At 36.2% G+C, this 16830-nt stretch overlaps 1 protein-coding gene across 1 annotated transcript in view; it reads right to left on the bottom strand.

Annotated features, from left to right (window-relative positions):
* LOC128656406 (solute carrier family 12 member 9) overlaps positions 1-16830 on the bottom strand; it is a 455098-nt gene that overhangs the window by 138051 nt on the left and 300217 nt on the right. The window lies entirely within an intron of this gene.

Below are 16830 nucleotides of genomic sequence, written 5' to 3'. Positions count from 1 at the left end.
GCAAACTATTATGATCTATATAACACATTTAAAGCAGTATATGTATAAAATCACAAAAATCGTAGAGATACATAGAGCTTAGCCAAACAAGCCTAGAGCCCTTAAAGGTACAACCAAATAATGTAATAACATCCTCAGTGTATGCAACGTGAGTCTGTCCATGCTCTATCAACACATAAGCGACTTTTATATATAAATCTGGAACTATATAACTACAGGTAATTAAACATATTAATAAAGCCATGTATCTGTATAGCTAACATGCAAGATATATAGCAAGTAAAAAGTTGCATATGGTGCTAAAGAAACTGCATTATGATAAGATCAAGGCTGAGTCAAAAGGTAATTGCATGCTCGGCCAAAATAAATATATGTGCACACGGCTAAATATCACTAAGTAAACCAGCGATTAAACCGATTAAACCCTCTAGTAAGTACGGTAAAAAAAAGTAAAGGGCAAACCTGAACTGGGAAATATAGTTAACTTGGGAACACAAAACAGTGTCTTTGATCTAGTCTCAGAATCTTAAATCATGCAGCCTTACAATGCGGTAGCTAATGGGGTAGGTTTAACCCACTCCTTCTTCATAGAGCATACTTGGGAGACTGATATAAGCAGGCAGTCCTGGATCCCATAGTGTCTTCAGGCATGCAGATAGATCTCTTAGGCTAGCACAGGTAGCGCAGAAGACGCTCTGGAGAAGCGCTTCTGACCTTGCATTATGTAGAACTGTCCCATATGAAGGCCCTTGCCCAATACTGAATGGAAGTAGTTGCGGAACCTGTTGAAGTGGCTCTGACACTGGCCAGGGGCATCCCCCGGTCGTGATACTGCGGTCAGCATCTTCTGGTATTGTATAAGCTCGGGCAACACTGCATAGAGATCGCAGACAGTTTGTGACAGAATCTTTGTCTCCCAATTTCGCCGCTACCATGCTGAGCGTTACTGTCAGGTGTATCCCTTCCAGAGAGGTCCGTACTTGATGCGGAGGGGATGTCAGAGTTAGCGATCCCATGCCTTTCCCATACTCCAGGACATCTTGGGAAGTGTGTGAGGGAGCAACATGCGCTGTGGGAGAGGTAACTGTCTGACGAGGCTTCACTACTGCTTGGCACCCAAACACACCTCTAAAACCATCTAAAAGGGTATGCATCTGCTCCAGTATGCACCCCGCATCCTCCATAGCTAGACAGGACAGTAGGTCCCTAAGTTAGGGATTAAAGATGATAGTCTTTGGCTGATTCTGCACTCGCGCTGGTTAGGCCGCAAAATGGCTACCTCAGATCGCATGTACAGCGTGGATCACACTCGGGTTATGGAGGTCCGTTTTTATAGGTTTACTCACTCCTAGATTAGTTGCTGAGAGCAGCTGCAGTTTCTGGTCGTTTCTAATGGCTGTTAAGATTCATAAGAGATCACAGACGGCCGCAAAACTTGATTTTTATATATAATATGTTCAGAGCTGTGGAGATGTGCGACCGTCTTGCTTCAAAGTTGACTATAAAATCTTTTGAGTTGCATTTAGCATTGTGTTGTGCTAACTCTCTTAAAGGACCAGTCAACACAGTAGATTTGCATCAACAAATGCAAGATAACAAGACAATGCAATAGCACTTAGTCTGAACTTCAAATGAGTAATAGATTTTTATCTGACAATTTTAAAAGTTATATCTTTTTTCACTCCCCCTATACCATGTGACAGCCATCAGCCATTCACAAATGCATACACGTACCATGTGACAGCAATCAGCCATTCACAAATGCATACACGCTTATTCTTGCACATGCTCAGTAGGAGCTGGTGACTCAAAAAGTTTACATTTAAAAAGACTGTGCACATGGAAGTAAATTGGAAAGTTGTTCAAAATTGGATGCTCTATCTCAATAATGAAAGGTTATCCTTGTTCAGGTTATCCTGAACACAGTGTTATCTATATGAGCCACAGTCTCTTGTTGTTAAAAGCAATTTAAAAAACATGTGATAAGAGGCAGCCCTCAAGGGCTTAGAAGTTAGCATATGAGCCTACCTAGGTTTAGTTTCAACTAAGCATAACAAGAAAACAAAGCAAATTTGTTAATAAAAGCAAATTGGAAAGTTGATTAAAATTACAAGTCCTATCTGAAAGTTTAATTTTGACTAGACTGTCCCTTTAATGGTGTATCCACATTTGTGTTTATGTCTAAGAGTGTCTGAGAGTGCACATGCTAACTTCGGATTGGCACAGAGTTGTCCAGTGTTTTAGAGCTATATATATATATTACTGTTCAGATGTTATACATTACCTTAGCATATACCATAACTTATTATGGGCTCAATTACCAGTGGAGTGCTATTGTTTGTTTGTGCACAAGCAATATCAGCTTTTTGCACATGGAAATAGTGGGAGAACAAAATTGCAATAAAGACAACATAAATACAATTAAAAGTACAAGTACACTCATATAAACACTATCTGATAAAGATGATTAAAAAAAATATTTAAAAAGTTGTAAGGTCTCAAAGATATATGGTATAAGGTGTTTGACAACAAAAAGCTGCAAAGGGCTTTAACATATATATGCATACAAATAGTTGTCTAAATATGTGTATGTATGTATGCATATATATATGTATAGCTGTGTGTATATATGTATTTATGTGTTTTACTGCATATTTACTATATGTAGCATTCCAATTGATTAGCGCGAACGATAGGTGTTAGATTTTCTTCTTCTGCACTCCCCATTGACTTACATGGGCAGAATATGTTAACACAATCACAATATTGGGTTAGTACGCGTCAGGTTTCGCTTGTGTGCAAACTTTTTACTTTCAACTTGTAATACGCTACAACCTTATGCGTGCAAAAAGCTTTCATCTAGTGAAGTCTAGGCAAAATAGTGCTCCACTCGTAATCTAGCGCTATATTTCTAATGGTGTTGCATGAGATAGTATAACACAAAAACTAATGTGTAGCTGTTGTACAGGTTTACAATGTTTGTAATGATTTTTTTTTTTATGCAAACCACTCAGGAACTGGCATTATAAGCATTCATTTTATGCTCATTTTATCATCCTACAACATAAGGTGTGCTTTGTTCTCTCCATTTAGTTAAATGCCCACAACCTTGTCATAACTGAGTTCATGCAAAGCCTGAAATCTCAAATTATGAGGCACAGTTAATGCCTGTCACCTTTATATTCTGGGGTATGCTATAATTTGTCATCTGTCACTTTCAGACTTTGTAGAGTAGTGAAGCTCAATATACAGTCATACGAACAAGAAAGTACACCCTCTTTGAATTCTATGGTTGTTAAACTTTAGGACATAATACAAATCATCTGGTCTTTAGCAGGTCTTAAAATTAGGTAAATACAACCTCAGATGAACAACAGCACATGACATATTTTGGCTATATTTTTGTTAAATAAATCATGACACAGTGTAATATGTCATGTGTTGTCGTGCATCTGAGGTTGTATTTACCTAATTTTAAGACCTGCTAAGGACCAGTAGATTTTTATTATGTCCTGATACGTAAAACCATAGAATACAAAGAGGGTTACGTTAATTTTCACGTGTCTGTATGTTATCTTTGTGACCACTACGTAAGCAAACCCGGAAGTGGCAGTGTAAATGCCGAGACTGACAAGAGGGGTACGTGTGAAGAGGTAAGGTCGGAGAAAGTACAGTATAAAGCTTTCGGATTTCTTTGAGTAGGACTCCATTGTTTGTTGGGATATCATTGTCTATTGGAATACGATTGTTCATTGAAACATTATAACTCTATACGAGTTAAGAAACAAGTTAAGAAACAATCCTTGCTCAAAATATAATCTCTTTCCAAAGTGACTTGGGACTATAATAAGGACTAAATTATCACATAAGGGGCAGTCCTAAAAACATACTTGTCACCACTGCAACATTGCGATACATGTTGGCAATTAATCAGTTTGTTTTTAAATTGTGAATTTAAAGTGTATATCATGTTTTTATGAAGATTCATTGTGGATCATTTTTTTTAGGTTTGACTATATAGAATGCACATTATTATTGTATTTAATCTAAATAAGGTGCACCTTAGAGTAACTAGTACCAAGAGGTTTATTAAGGTCAATTCACACCTTGAATTTTTATATATACTTGTGAATATATGTTCAGGTATACTTGTACATTGTGAGACATTCTTTCATTGATATTTTATACAATAAATATTATCTGTTTTAATTTATACTAAGATTTGTGAGTACACTGTAAACAAATTTTTCATAGATTATTAAGTCAAATTATAGGTGTAGTAAGCTTTTAGCGCACTCTTACCAATAGATATTTGTATGTAATCTTTACATTCAGTGATTTACAGTAGTTTGAGCTAACGACTTCCACTGGTTTTACCTTTTTGATCTTTTTTTTCATAGAAAACAGAAAGTTCTTACAGCCAGCATACAGAATTTCAGTATTATTTTAGATTAGCTGAGAGGCAGGTGAGTTAGAGTGATCTTGCCAAGCTTTCCATCCTCTGCAAATTCTCTATAGAGGGGGTTCAATATAAAATTATACAGTGGGAACACCAAAACATATTGGGCTAGATTACAAGTGGAACTCAATCAATAACGCAGGGTGTGCAAAGAATAACACACAATCTGGTATTATAAGCAGATGATTAAATATTTTAAAGGAATATTAAACCCAACATTTTTCTTTCATTACTCAGATAGAGCATATAATTTTAAACAACATTCCAATGTACTTCTATTATCTAATTTGCCTCATTATCTAAATATAATTTGCTGAAAAGCATATCTAGATAGGCTCAGTAGCTGCTGATTGGTGGCTGCACATATATGCCTCGTGTGATTGGCTCACCAATGTGCATTGCTATTTTTTCAACAAAGGATATCTATACAATTAGGCAAATAAAATAATAGAAGTAAACTGGAATGTTGTTTAAAACTGTATTCTCTTTCTGAATCATGAAATAATTTTTTTTTAGGTTTAATGTCCCTTTGACCAAAGCATCCTAACACAACCAAAACTTTGTTTAGTTGTATTGGATTGCATAGGGAGTGTTATTAGCACAAACATTTTCATAATCTATTTAAGAATTATGTTTCCAAAGTGCTGTGGTTGTAATTATTGTTTCTCTACGTTGCTAGCAGTTCACATTATTATCATGTGTTAGGGCACTTAGCAAAAAGTAGTACGTTAATAGCAGGAATGCCTACTAATGAAAAGAAGGTTAAAGCGATGCTCAATGCATTTCCAACACAGGACATTGTATTGTAAAATTAGCTTTCCCTTAAAGGGACACTGAACCCAATTTTTTTCTTTCATGATTCAGACAGAGCATGCAATTTTAAGTAACTTTCTAATTTACTCCTATTATCAATTTTTCTTCATTCTCTTGCTATCTTTATTTTAAAAAGAAGGCATCTAAGCTAAGGAGCCAGCCAACTTTTGGTTCAGCACTCTGGAAAGCACTTGTTTATTGGTGGTTGAATTTATCCACCAATCAGCAAGAACAGCCCAGGCTGTTCACCAAAAATGGGCCGGCATCTAAACTTACATTCTTGCTTTTCAAATAAAGATACAAAGAAAATGAAGAAAATTTGATAATTGGAGTAAATTAGAAAGTTGCATGCTCTATCCGAATCATGAAAGAAAAAAATTGGGTTCAGTGTCCCTTTTATTGGTTGCCACAGAAATTGCTCCTTTTTTGTATTTAAAATAGCTGTTTTTGCTCATTCAAACCATGACTCTTTGCTCAAGGACACCCCCAATTAAATTGTCTGAGTCTGCAGAAAGAGTAAACCTTGTTATGTTATCTCTTGTTATTAGAAAATGCCAATATATATAAAAATCTACTTCTATTACCACTTTCTACTGTGAGGTTGTTGCGTTGTGTTTACATAGCTTTTCTAAATAGAATACTGTAGTAATCATATTTTTCGTATAGGTAGCGATTTCAAGAAACAAAAGCCGATATTTGAATTGACAAAATATAGGTAAGGTTTAATAAACTCCAGCAGGTAAAATGGATCACTGAGACCACATTAAATGGAGAACATTTTACAGTGCAATTCCCCTTTAATGAGGCCCCTCTGCAGCTTTAAGAAGTGTGTATTAATCAAGCCAATTGTGTCCATGAGTTAGTAAATCTTGCCCAGTAAAAGAAGAGAACATTTTGGTTATATGTTTTACAAAAAAGGATATTTCGTTTTTAGTTACGGCCTACGAGTCTACAAAAACAAAAGCTTTAAGTTAAACATCTACTAAAGTAGAGAGCTCATCACATAACAGAACAATATAATGCGCAGAACTGGTCTACGCCAATGCCAGCTGTGATTAGCAAGTACTGGGCTGCTATCTGAGCCGAGCAACAAAAACACACGATAATAGGATGAGGAGCTATTAACAGCAGAAATTGCTAGTTATGCCCAGCTATGGAATAGAGCAAAATAGCAATTTTCCTAATTGTAATGATGCTCGGTATGTCTGATGTGTAATTTACAAGACCTTGTGGTGATAAATCTGCATTTTGTAAATGCAGAGAGAGGAAAGAGCTGCTCACGCTGCCCTGCATTACGTTCCCATTCTCTGCTTTGCCTCATACTACTAGAATGCACGGTTATATAAATGGTTAAATGGATAAGAATGGGAAAGCTGTCGTGCATTAAGTGCACAAAGTGGCCAATATTTCATACTCTGATACACCAGAGGGGACAAGGATTAGAGATTTAAAAGCATCTTGATTTTCTTTTTTATTGTTGCAGTCAGAGTTGTTTGGGGCATGTAGATAAAATGCCCACTTTATCACATTTTATAGCAAAGTGAAACATTTTTGCAGTGGATTGCAGCTAGGCATCTCATAAAGTCCCTTGCACTTTCTATCATCTTAAAGGGAATTTAAACAGTGTGAGATTGTAATATAAAGGGCCAGCGTGGAGTGCAAATTAATGCTTCAGCTCAAGCGTTAATTGCGATAGAAGTAAGCATTTTGCACTTGTCAGGTTGCACTTATATTACGAGTTGAAAGTCAACTGTTTTTGCTCTCACGCTAACCCAACAAGCGCAAAAAGCCAAAGTTAGAATATCGCTTGCGTGTTTACGTATTACCCCATAGAAGTCACTGGAGAAAAAAACACTATTGCATATTCTCATGTGCACTTACCTGACATGAAAATATGAATATTTCCCATTCCAATGTTCTTCACATAGAATAATATGTTCTATTTATTCATAAATTACATCTCATGTTATTTTGGTAAAATATATATATATATCTATACCTATATATATGATTATATATATGTATAGATATATAAAGATATATATTTGAATATCTATTTAAAAAATAGAACAAAGAACATATCCTGCTATTTGCAGAACATTGGAATGTATAATATTTACACTATGTATATAGTTAAAAACTTTATTAAAATTAATATTGCATAAATATGCTTTAACATGTTTTCATCTACTTAACAGAAAATGGCCCCAATGCACTTGTATATATGTCTATATATGTATATATATGTATATATATATATATTTATATATATATATATATATATATATATATATATATATGTAGTTATGTATTTATATGTGTAGATATGTCTGTAAATACATATATACACATATAAATACATAAATACATATATACACATATAAATACATATATACACATATAAACACATAAATACATATATACACATATAAATACATAAATACATATATACATATATAAATACATAAATACATAAATACATATGTACACATATAAATACATAAATACATATATACACATATAAATACATAAATACATATATACAAATATAAATACATAAATACATCTGTACACATATAAATACATAAATACATATATACACATATAAATACATAAATACATATGTACACATATAAATCATAAATACATATGTACACATATATAGACATATATTTATACATAGACATGTATGTGTATGTATCTGCCTTTTTTTCTAACACCTGAGATCTCATATCTTTGAGCCTTTATAACTATTTTGTGCAATGTTTTTTTTAATATGTTTTATTAGATGGTGTTATTATGAGTGTAACTATACTTTGTTATGTATTTTTTATGTGTTTTGTGCAACATTTATATTTTGCAAAACAGTTAACCAGAGCTCTGAAGTAGTGGTAATTGTAATTGCGCTCAAGGGATCGTGTTTACTTTCAACTTGTAATATAAGTGGTAAGACCGACGAGCGCAAACCCCCACGATAAGCCGTTTATTGCTCCAGTGAAAATGTTTGCATTCCATTCATAATCTGGCCCAAAATATTTATTTTGAAATGGTTTTTATTAAGTTTTTATAGAAAAAAGTAACATACACAGGCATGTACAATCAACATATCAGTATAATCAGCAAATTTCCATTTATGTTGGCTCTCTGTGGACATTATCAACTCTGCAACATGGTTAACTTTACTTTGAAGTCCTTAGTCCTTTTGTTGTCTCCTTATTAAATTTCAGGCCTTGAAGGTGTAATCACTGATAATGGTACAAAAAAGGAAAACAGCAGAAAAAAACAGTTTTGTATGGTAATAGATAGGTAATAGGTAATAAGTAATAAGTCCCAGCTCTCCACTATACTCTTAAACCCACCCTACGTTGCTGCTATGAAGGTTCGTTACCTCTTCTCACTCTAGTTTCATGGTGCATAATGTATGGTTCCCACTGTATAATACCATTTTCCTTGGTGTTTAAAGTTTCTGCTGCCATGCTTGCCATTTCATAATGATATGCTATCCTTTTTTCAATAAATCCAAAACTAGGAGGTGTAAATTTCCAAAACTGTGCCACACTAATCCTAACAACTGTACAGATTGTCATAACTAGCTTTTGGTGTCGTTTTGGAATATGTGGTAACGGGAAATGTAATAGCGCTTGTTCAGGAGGTAGTGTAACTTGTTTCTGGAATATGGAACTAAGGAGACCAGAGGTTTGCTCCCAAATCCCTCTGATTTTGTCGCAATGCCACCACATGTGCATGTACGATCCTCTTTCGCCACACCCCCTATAGCAAAATTTGGGGGATAAACCCTCAGCACTCCCGAACCTAGTTGGGTGGAGATACCATCTAAAGGCCACCTTAAGGTAATTTTCTTTTAGCACAGCATTATGTGAGAACGAGAGGCCCTTGGCTAAGTTAGAGTTCCATATCTTTATAGGCCAGGTCTTATCTAAGTCCTGTTCCCATTTCAGAATAGTTGGTGATTTAGCCTCTCTAAAGCTGTTGTTAAACGTAGGGTATAATAAAGAAATTGTACCATGTGTCAGGTCCTTTGCTAAACATAGGGATTCAAATATAATGGTTTTCAATGTCGTGGAAAGACCAGTGACCTCTTGTACCTTGGATTTCAGTTGCAAATAGTGATACCATATGTTTCTGTCATTAGGATCAATGGCTTTATATTGCTCATATGAGATGAAACTGTCATTCACAAACACATCAGCAATTCTATAGATCCCCTTGTTGGCCCATTTCTGCTGTATGAGTGAATCTATTGAAGTCTGTGGTAGTATAAAAGGTGTTAGTTTAGAACTGTCTTGGATTAAGGGAAATTTAGCAGTCAGTTTATTGAGATGGTGTGTGAGATCGCTACATGCTTATATATTAGAGGCTGTCTATATTTTTTTAGAGTCCATAATAGTCTAGAAATCTGGTCTGTGTTAGCAACTTCATATTCAATTTGTGCCCACAAAGGCTTATGTATACTGTTGAACCAATGTAGTGTTTGGGCCATTTGTGCCGAATAATAATAATAAGTCAAATGTGGGAGGCCCACCCCCACATCTCTCCTATGGGTACTCATAATCTTCTTGCTAATCCTAGCTTTTCTCCCCTGCCAAACAAAACGCAGAAGATCTTTTTGAAGAGCATTGAGCTCGGCTATTGGGATAGAGATCGGCAAAGATCGAAATAAATAGAGTAATTTTGGTAGCAGAGTCATTTTAGTGGAAACAACTCTGCTGTAAAAAGATATCTTGAGCTTTAGCCACTTCGTGATTAAGTTTCTGATATGTGCAAACATGGGGAGATAATTTACTTGGTATAAGGAGTAAATATTGGCTGGAAGGTATATTCCCAGATATTTAAGCTTTTTTTGAGCCCATTTAAAAGAGAAGTTAAGTTCTAGAAGCTTTTTAGTGTGTTGGGGTAAATTAATGCTGAGCGCTTCGCACTTATCTTCATTTATTTTTTACCCAGACAGAATTCCGTAATGGTGGAGTGTTGAGTATAATAGTGGAAGGGAGAGAAGTGGCCTAGTCAATGATAGTATTATGTCGTCCGGGAATAGGGAGACTTTATATTCGTTAGTCCCTATTCTAAGTCCAGATATGTCAGGGTCATTTCTGATTTGCATTGCTAGTGGTTCAATACATAGTGCAAATAATAGTTAAGACAAAGGGCAACTCTGCCTCGTCCCATTCTTGATCTGAATTGGCTTAGATTGATATCCTGAGAGCTTGACAAAAGCTGAAGGATGCGAGTAAAGGGTGGTAAGAGCATCATGAAAAGCTCCAGTGATACCTGTTTTTTTCAATACAGCAAACATATAGTCCCAATTAATTCTGTCAAACGCCTTCTCTGCATCCAAAGAAAGGAACAGAGAAGATGTTTTTTCGACCGTGGCTACATTAATCAGATCAATCATTTTATGAGTGTTATCTGGGGCTTCTCTGTTTCTTATAAACCCCACCTGGTCTGGGTGAATTAGTAGTGTTTTGAGAATGGGATTGAGTCTATTTGCAAACATTTTTGTAAAAATTTTTACATCCTGATTTATTAATGAGATGGGCCTATAATTTTTACAGTGCTGTTTATTCTTTCCTGGTTTTGGTATAACTGCAATTCTGGCCATGAGCATTTCTTTGGGAATTTCTGGCCCAAAATATTTAACCCCTTAACGACCGAGGACGTGCAGGGTACGTCCTCAAAAAAAAGGCAGTTAATGCCTGAGAACGTACCCTGCACGTCCTCGGTTTGGAAAGCAGCTGGAAGCGATCCTGCTCTCTTCCAGCTGCTTTCCGGTTATTGCAGTGATGCCTCGATATGGAGGCATCCTGCAATAACTTTTTTAAGCCATCCGGTGCAGAGAGAGCCACTCTGTGGCCCTCTCTGCACCGGAGATCGGTGGTTCCCTGCGTTGGTGGGTGGGAGCCAGACCGGGAGGCGGGTGGCGGCCATCGATGGCCCTGGTTATGTGCAGGGGGGGCGGGATCGTGGGCGGGGATGAGCGGGGGCGCGCACGGACGCGCGCGCGTGCACGGGAGGGCGGGGGCGGGCGCGTGCACGGGGAGGGAGCGGGTGGGAACCGCTACACTACAGAAAATGTGTTAGTAAAAATGTTTAAATGCCCTAATATTTTTTTAAAAAAAAAAAAGATCAGCAAGGTGGTGGGGGTTTGTCTGTGTGGGGGGGGGAAGCTACACTACAGAAAAAAGCCAAATAAATATAAAAAAAGCCCTTTTTTTTTGCAAACTGGGTACTGGCAGACAGCTGCCAGTACCCAAGATGGCCCCCAATGAGGCAGAGGGGATGGTCAGAGAGCTGTTTTGGGGGGGATCAGGGAGGTTGGGGGCTAAGGGGGGGATCCTACACCCTAGCATATGTAAATATGCTAAAAAAAATATTTATTTTTTAAAAAACCCTTTTATTTTAGTACTGGCAGACTTTCTGCCAGTACTTAAGATGGCGGGGACAATTGTGGGGTGGGGGAGGGAAGGGAGCTGTTTGGGAGGGATCAGGGGGTGGGATGTGTCAGGTGGGAGGCTGATCTCTACACTAAAGCTAAAATTAATCCTGCAAGCTCCCTACAAACTCCCTAATTAACCCCTTCACTGCTAGCCAGAATACACGTGTGAGGAGCAGCAGGATTTAGCGGCCTTCTAATTACCAGAAAGCAACGCCAAAGTCATATATGTCTGCTATTTCTGAACAAAGGGGATCCCAGACAAGTATTTACAACCATTTGTGCCATAATTGCACAAGCTGTTTGTAAATTATTTCAGTGAGAAACCTAAAATTGTGAAAAATTTAACTTTTTTTTCAATTTGATCGCATTTGGCGGTGAAATGGTGGCATGAAATATACCAAAATGTGCCTAGCTCAATACTTGGGGTTGTCTACTATACTACACTAAAGCTAAAATTAACCCTACAAGCTCCCTAAAAGCTCCCTAATTAACCCCTTAACTGCTGGGTATAATACACTTGTGGTGCGCAGTGGCATTTAGCGGCCTTCTAATTACCAAAAAGCAACGCCAAAGCCATATATGTCTGCTATTTCTGAACAAAGGGGATCCCAGAGAAGAATTTACAACCATTTATGCCATAATTGCACAAGTTGTTTGTAAATAATTTCAGTGAGAAACCAAAAGTTTGTGAAAAAATTTGTGAAAAAGTGAACGATTTTTTGTATTTGATCACATTTGGCGGTGAAATGGTGGTATGAAATATACCAAAATGGGCCTAGATCAATACTTTGGGATGTCTACTAAAAAAAAATATATACATGTCAAGGGATATTCAGGGATTCCTGAAAGATATTAGTGTTCTAATGTAACTAGTGCTAATTTTGGAAAAAAGTGGTTTGGAAATAGCAAAGTGCTACTTGTATTTATGGCCCTATAACTTGCACAAAAAGCAAAGAACATGTAAACATTGGGTATTTCTAAACTCAGGACAAAATTTTGAAACTATTTAGCATGGGTGTTTTTTGGTGGTTGTAGATATGTAACAGATTTTGGGGGTCAAAGTTAGAAAAAGTGTGTTTTTTTCAATTTTTCCTCATATTTTATATTTTTTTTATAGTAAATTATAAGATATGATGAAAATAATGGTATCTTTAGAAAGTCCATTTAGTGGCGAGAAAAACGGTATATAATATGTGTGGGTACAGTAAATGAGTAAGAGGAAAATTACAGCTAAACACAAACACCGCAAAAATGTAAAAATAGCCTTGGTCCCAAACGGACAGAAAATGGAAAAGTGCTGTGGTCATTAAGGGGTTAATTAGGTGTAGCTAAAAAAACAACTTAGCAATATACTTTCATTATTTATATTTCTTCCCTTTCCTGTAATTTAACATTGAAAATGAGTCTCTATAAAGTAATAGGCACTTCCATGTTTTAGCTTAAAGGGACAGTCAACTCAAATTTTTGTATTGTTTAAAAGATAGAAAATCCCTTTATTACCCATTCCCCAGTTTTGCACAGCCAACATGGTTATATTAATATACTTTTTACCTCTGTGATTACCTTGTATCTAAGCCTCTTCTGACAGCTGCAGATCCCATTTTTATTTATTATCTATTGACTTGAATTTTATCCAATTAGTGCAGTGTCTGCCACAACCCACGGGCGTGAGCACAATGTTATCTATATGGCTCACAAGAACTAGTACTCCCCTGTTGTGAAAAGCTAATAAAAAAGCATCTGATCATAAGAGGCTGTCTTTAGTGGCCTAGAAACAGGCAGAAATTTAGAGGTTTAAAGGTTATAAAGTATATTAATATTACAATGTTGGTTGTGCAAAGCTGGGGAATGGGTAGTAAAGGAATATCTATCTTTTTAAACAATTAACAATTTTGGTGTTGACTGTCCATTTAAAGGGGTAGAAAGGTCAAAACTAAAATGTGCATGGATGCATTTCAATTTGAGAATGAAACATTTTTGCACTATACTTCCATTAGCAAAAATGCTTCTAGAAAAAATGTATTACTTTTTTTCCGTGGCATATGCACATATCCTGTGAGGGCTCATGCACCAGTATTTAAACACCACACCTTCTCAGAGAGTCAGCAGTAGCTTGTATGACAAAAATTACATCTTCAGAAGCAATACACACCACAGCCATCATTCTGAGAAGGCATAGTGTTTGAATACTGGTGCATGGGACCTCCCAGCATATGTTAGTATGCCACTGAAAAACAGTAAACACTTTTATGACAAGAATGTTTGCTAATGGAAGTATAATGCAAAAATGTTTATATCTCAAACTGAAATGCACCCAGTCACATTTCATTTTTGACCTTTCTATCTTTTTAAAGGGGCATAAAACCCATTTTTCTTTTCTTTTATGATTTAGATATTTAGATACAATTTTAAACAACTTTCCAATTTACTTCTGTTATCACATTTTCTTTGTTTTCTTGTTATCTTTTGTTAAAAAGCTTTGACGTAAGCTCAAGAGTGTGCACGTGTCTACAGCACTATATGGCAGCAGTTTTGCAGCAATGTTATACATTAGCAGGAGCACTAGATGGCAGCACTATTTCCTGTCATGTAGTGCTTCAGGTATGTGCACGTTACCTACCTAGGTATTCCTTCAACAAAGAATAACATGAGAACAAAGCAAATTTCATAATAGGAGTAAATTGGAAACTTTTTTAAAATTGTATTCACAATTTGAATAATGAAAGAGATTTTTTAGGTTTAATGTCCCTTTAAGTTTCCACTTAGCTATCCTTCCTGCTTAGGACAATTATATATAACAGTCAATCAAAGAGACTGACCAAACAAGGTTGTATGGAACATCTAAAAAGGGTTTCCACAAAACCTTGTTTGCACAGAGATAAAAAAAAAATGAGTTCAAACATGGCAGCACCAATTCGTTTATAGAAACTAAAGTCATTTATAGAAACTAAAAATTTACACTTATATTTTCAATATTTAAACTACAGATATAATTGTAAAAATATACTTTTACATATTATTCTAAGGGGCTGATTCATTAAAGTGCGGACGCACATGATACAATGTAGCGTATCATGTCAGCCGCACATCGATAAGCATAAGCAGTCGGCATTTATCATTGCCGCCCCCTGCAGATTTGCGGCCAATCGGCCACTAGCAGGGGGTGTCAATCAGCCTGATCGTATAGGATCGGGCGGATTGAAGACCGCAGCTTCATAACTGCTGTTTCCGGCAAGCCTGAAGGCTCGTGCGGAAACTGCATTATCAAGCTCCATTTGGAGCTTGATAATTCGCCCCCTAAGGCTTTTCTTTGCTCTGAATAAATCACTAAGTCTAGAATGTATCTTATCCCTTTAAATAACATGATATGGAGCAGTAAGTAGTCATATTACTTTCATTGCATAGGAACAATGTTTTGGGCATTTGAAACATGGGTAAGATTCTAGGCTTGCCGATGTCTATAGCAACAGAGCCGCAGCATAGCAACAGCCCCATCATTACCATAGCGACTTGACAGACATGACACAAGAGCTGCACAAAATGCCAGAACAACTATTACTTTCTATAATAGCTGCTTTTACATAAAAGTGGCAGAACCATACAAATGTTATGTACAGCACTCTCTTATCTCTCTTTAATTAAAATGGGGAAGGTCAAAGATAGCATACCTGCCAACATTTACTGGAGGCTATTCAGAACAAGGAGACAAGGAAGCTTGGAAGTGGCCCACAAGTATTTGGTGGTCAGAATCACGGCCGCAGTCCCAGGCCACAAGTGTGTTGTGGACAGTGTGAGAGCATGTATGGGTGGGTCTACACCAGGGCCTGATGAAGTGCCTCCGGGCAGGAAATGCATAGGACAGTTCACACTGCTGGGCTAACTTTAGTTTGAGTCATATACCTTGAATATTTTAACTTCACTCAATTAAAGATGTTTTTTATAAGCAAAATGTTTTACATTTCTTTCCCCAGCTAGTAAGGAACATTTACATTTATTATTCATTTGAAGCCGTAGGAAGGGCTATCCAACTTCCAGCAGCGCTCGAGACAGAAGTGGAAAGGGCTTATATGGATTGGCTGGTCTGAAGACAACCGTAGTTTACAATGAAGTAAGTCTTAACACATATGATAAAAAAATCAGTGTTTTTTTATATGTATTATACCAAGTACATACTTCCTATTTTCGGTTAATAAACTCTATTTGGACTTCAGTCAATTCACTGACCAGCGGTTACAAGTGTGTTTATACCGCAGGACTATGTAGAAGAAGTACCGAACACATACAGCGTGATTCACACTGGCGGAACTAGCACCACCAATACAGCATAGCATATGTTAATACCTTCAGAAAGATAACCCATCAATCGCTTAACTGAACCAAGTCCTATAAAAAGCCATTAATGATACAATACAAATTTTAGTGTTGCAAAAATAGTAAAATATGTTACAAGTACAGCTCAACATATAACCAGTAGCTATAAAGGCTACACCTATTTGTTGATACAATATACTTTCAGCAACACTTTACGAGTGATTTGAAATAGTTGCAAACTTTTTATCCTTTGTTCTGTATATTATACAGCTTGTATAACAAACCATTGAAAACAATTTTATAGTACATTCTCCCTTTATATGAAAACATTGCAATACGTATTATTATTCATCATTTTAAAAGTATTTCACCTTTTAATTATTTAACTTAAAAGTATAGTCTAGTCAAAATTAAAATTTAATGATTCAGATAGAGCATGCAATTTTGAGCAACTCTCTAATTTACTCCTATTATCAATTTTTCTTCGTTTTCTTTGTATCCTTATTTGAAAAAGCAAAAATGTACACGTAGGAGCCGGTTCTGTTATATTTGCCTACTGTATTACATTTTCCTACCTACGTAACACGTACGGGCAGATAGAGCACTTTCATATCCGCCATTTTTTATTCAAACGGAGGCTATCAAAATATTGGCAGGATGGTGATATTTGGCTGTTTTGAGTGCAGATCTTGCTTAAACATAAAACATTAAAACATAATAAAAAAAATGATGTATGTTATTATCTTGGGATGATAGCATTAATTTTATAAATGTATTTTTCAGGGTACAGATA

Source organism: Bombina bombina, chromosome 4, assembly GCF_027579735.1.
Source record: "Bombina bombina isolate aBomBom1 chromosome 4, aBomBom1.pri, whole genome shotgun sequence".
Classification (NCBI taxonomy): domain Eukaryota; kingdom Metazoa; phylum Chordata; class Amphibia; order Anura; family Bombinatoridae; genus Bombina; species Bombina bombina.
Note: the sequence above shows the minus strand (reverse complement) of the source record. Positions and strands in the feature narration are given on the sequence as shown.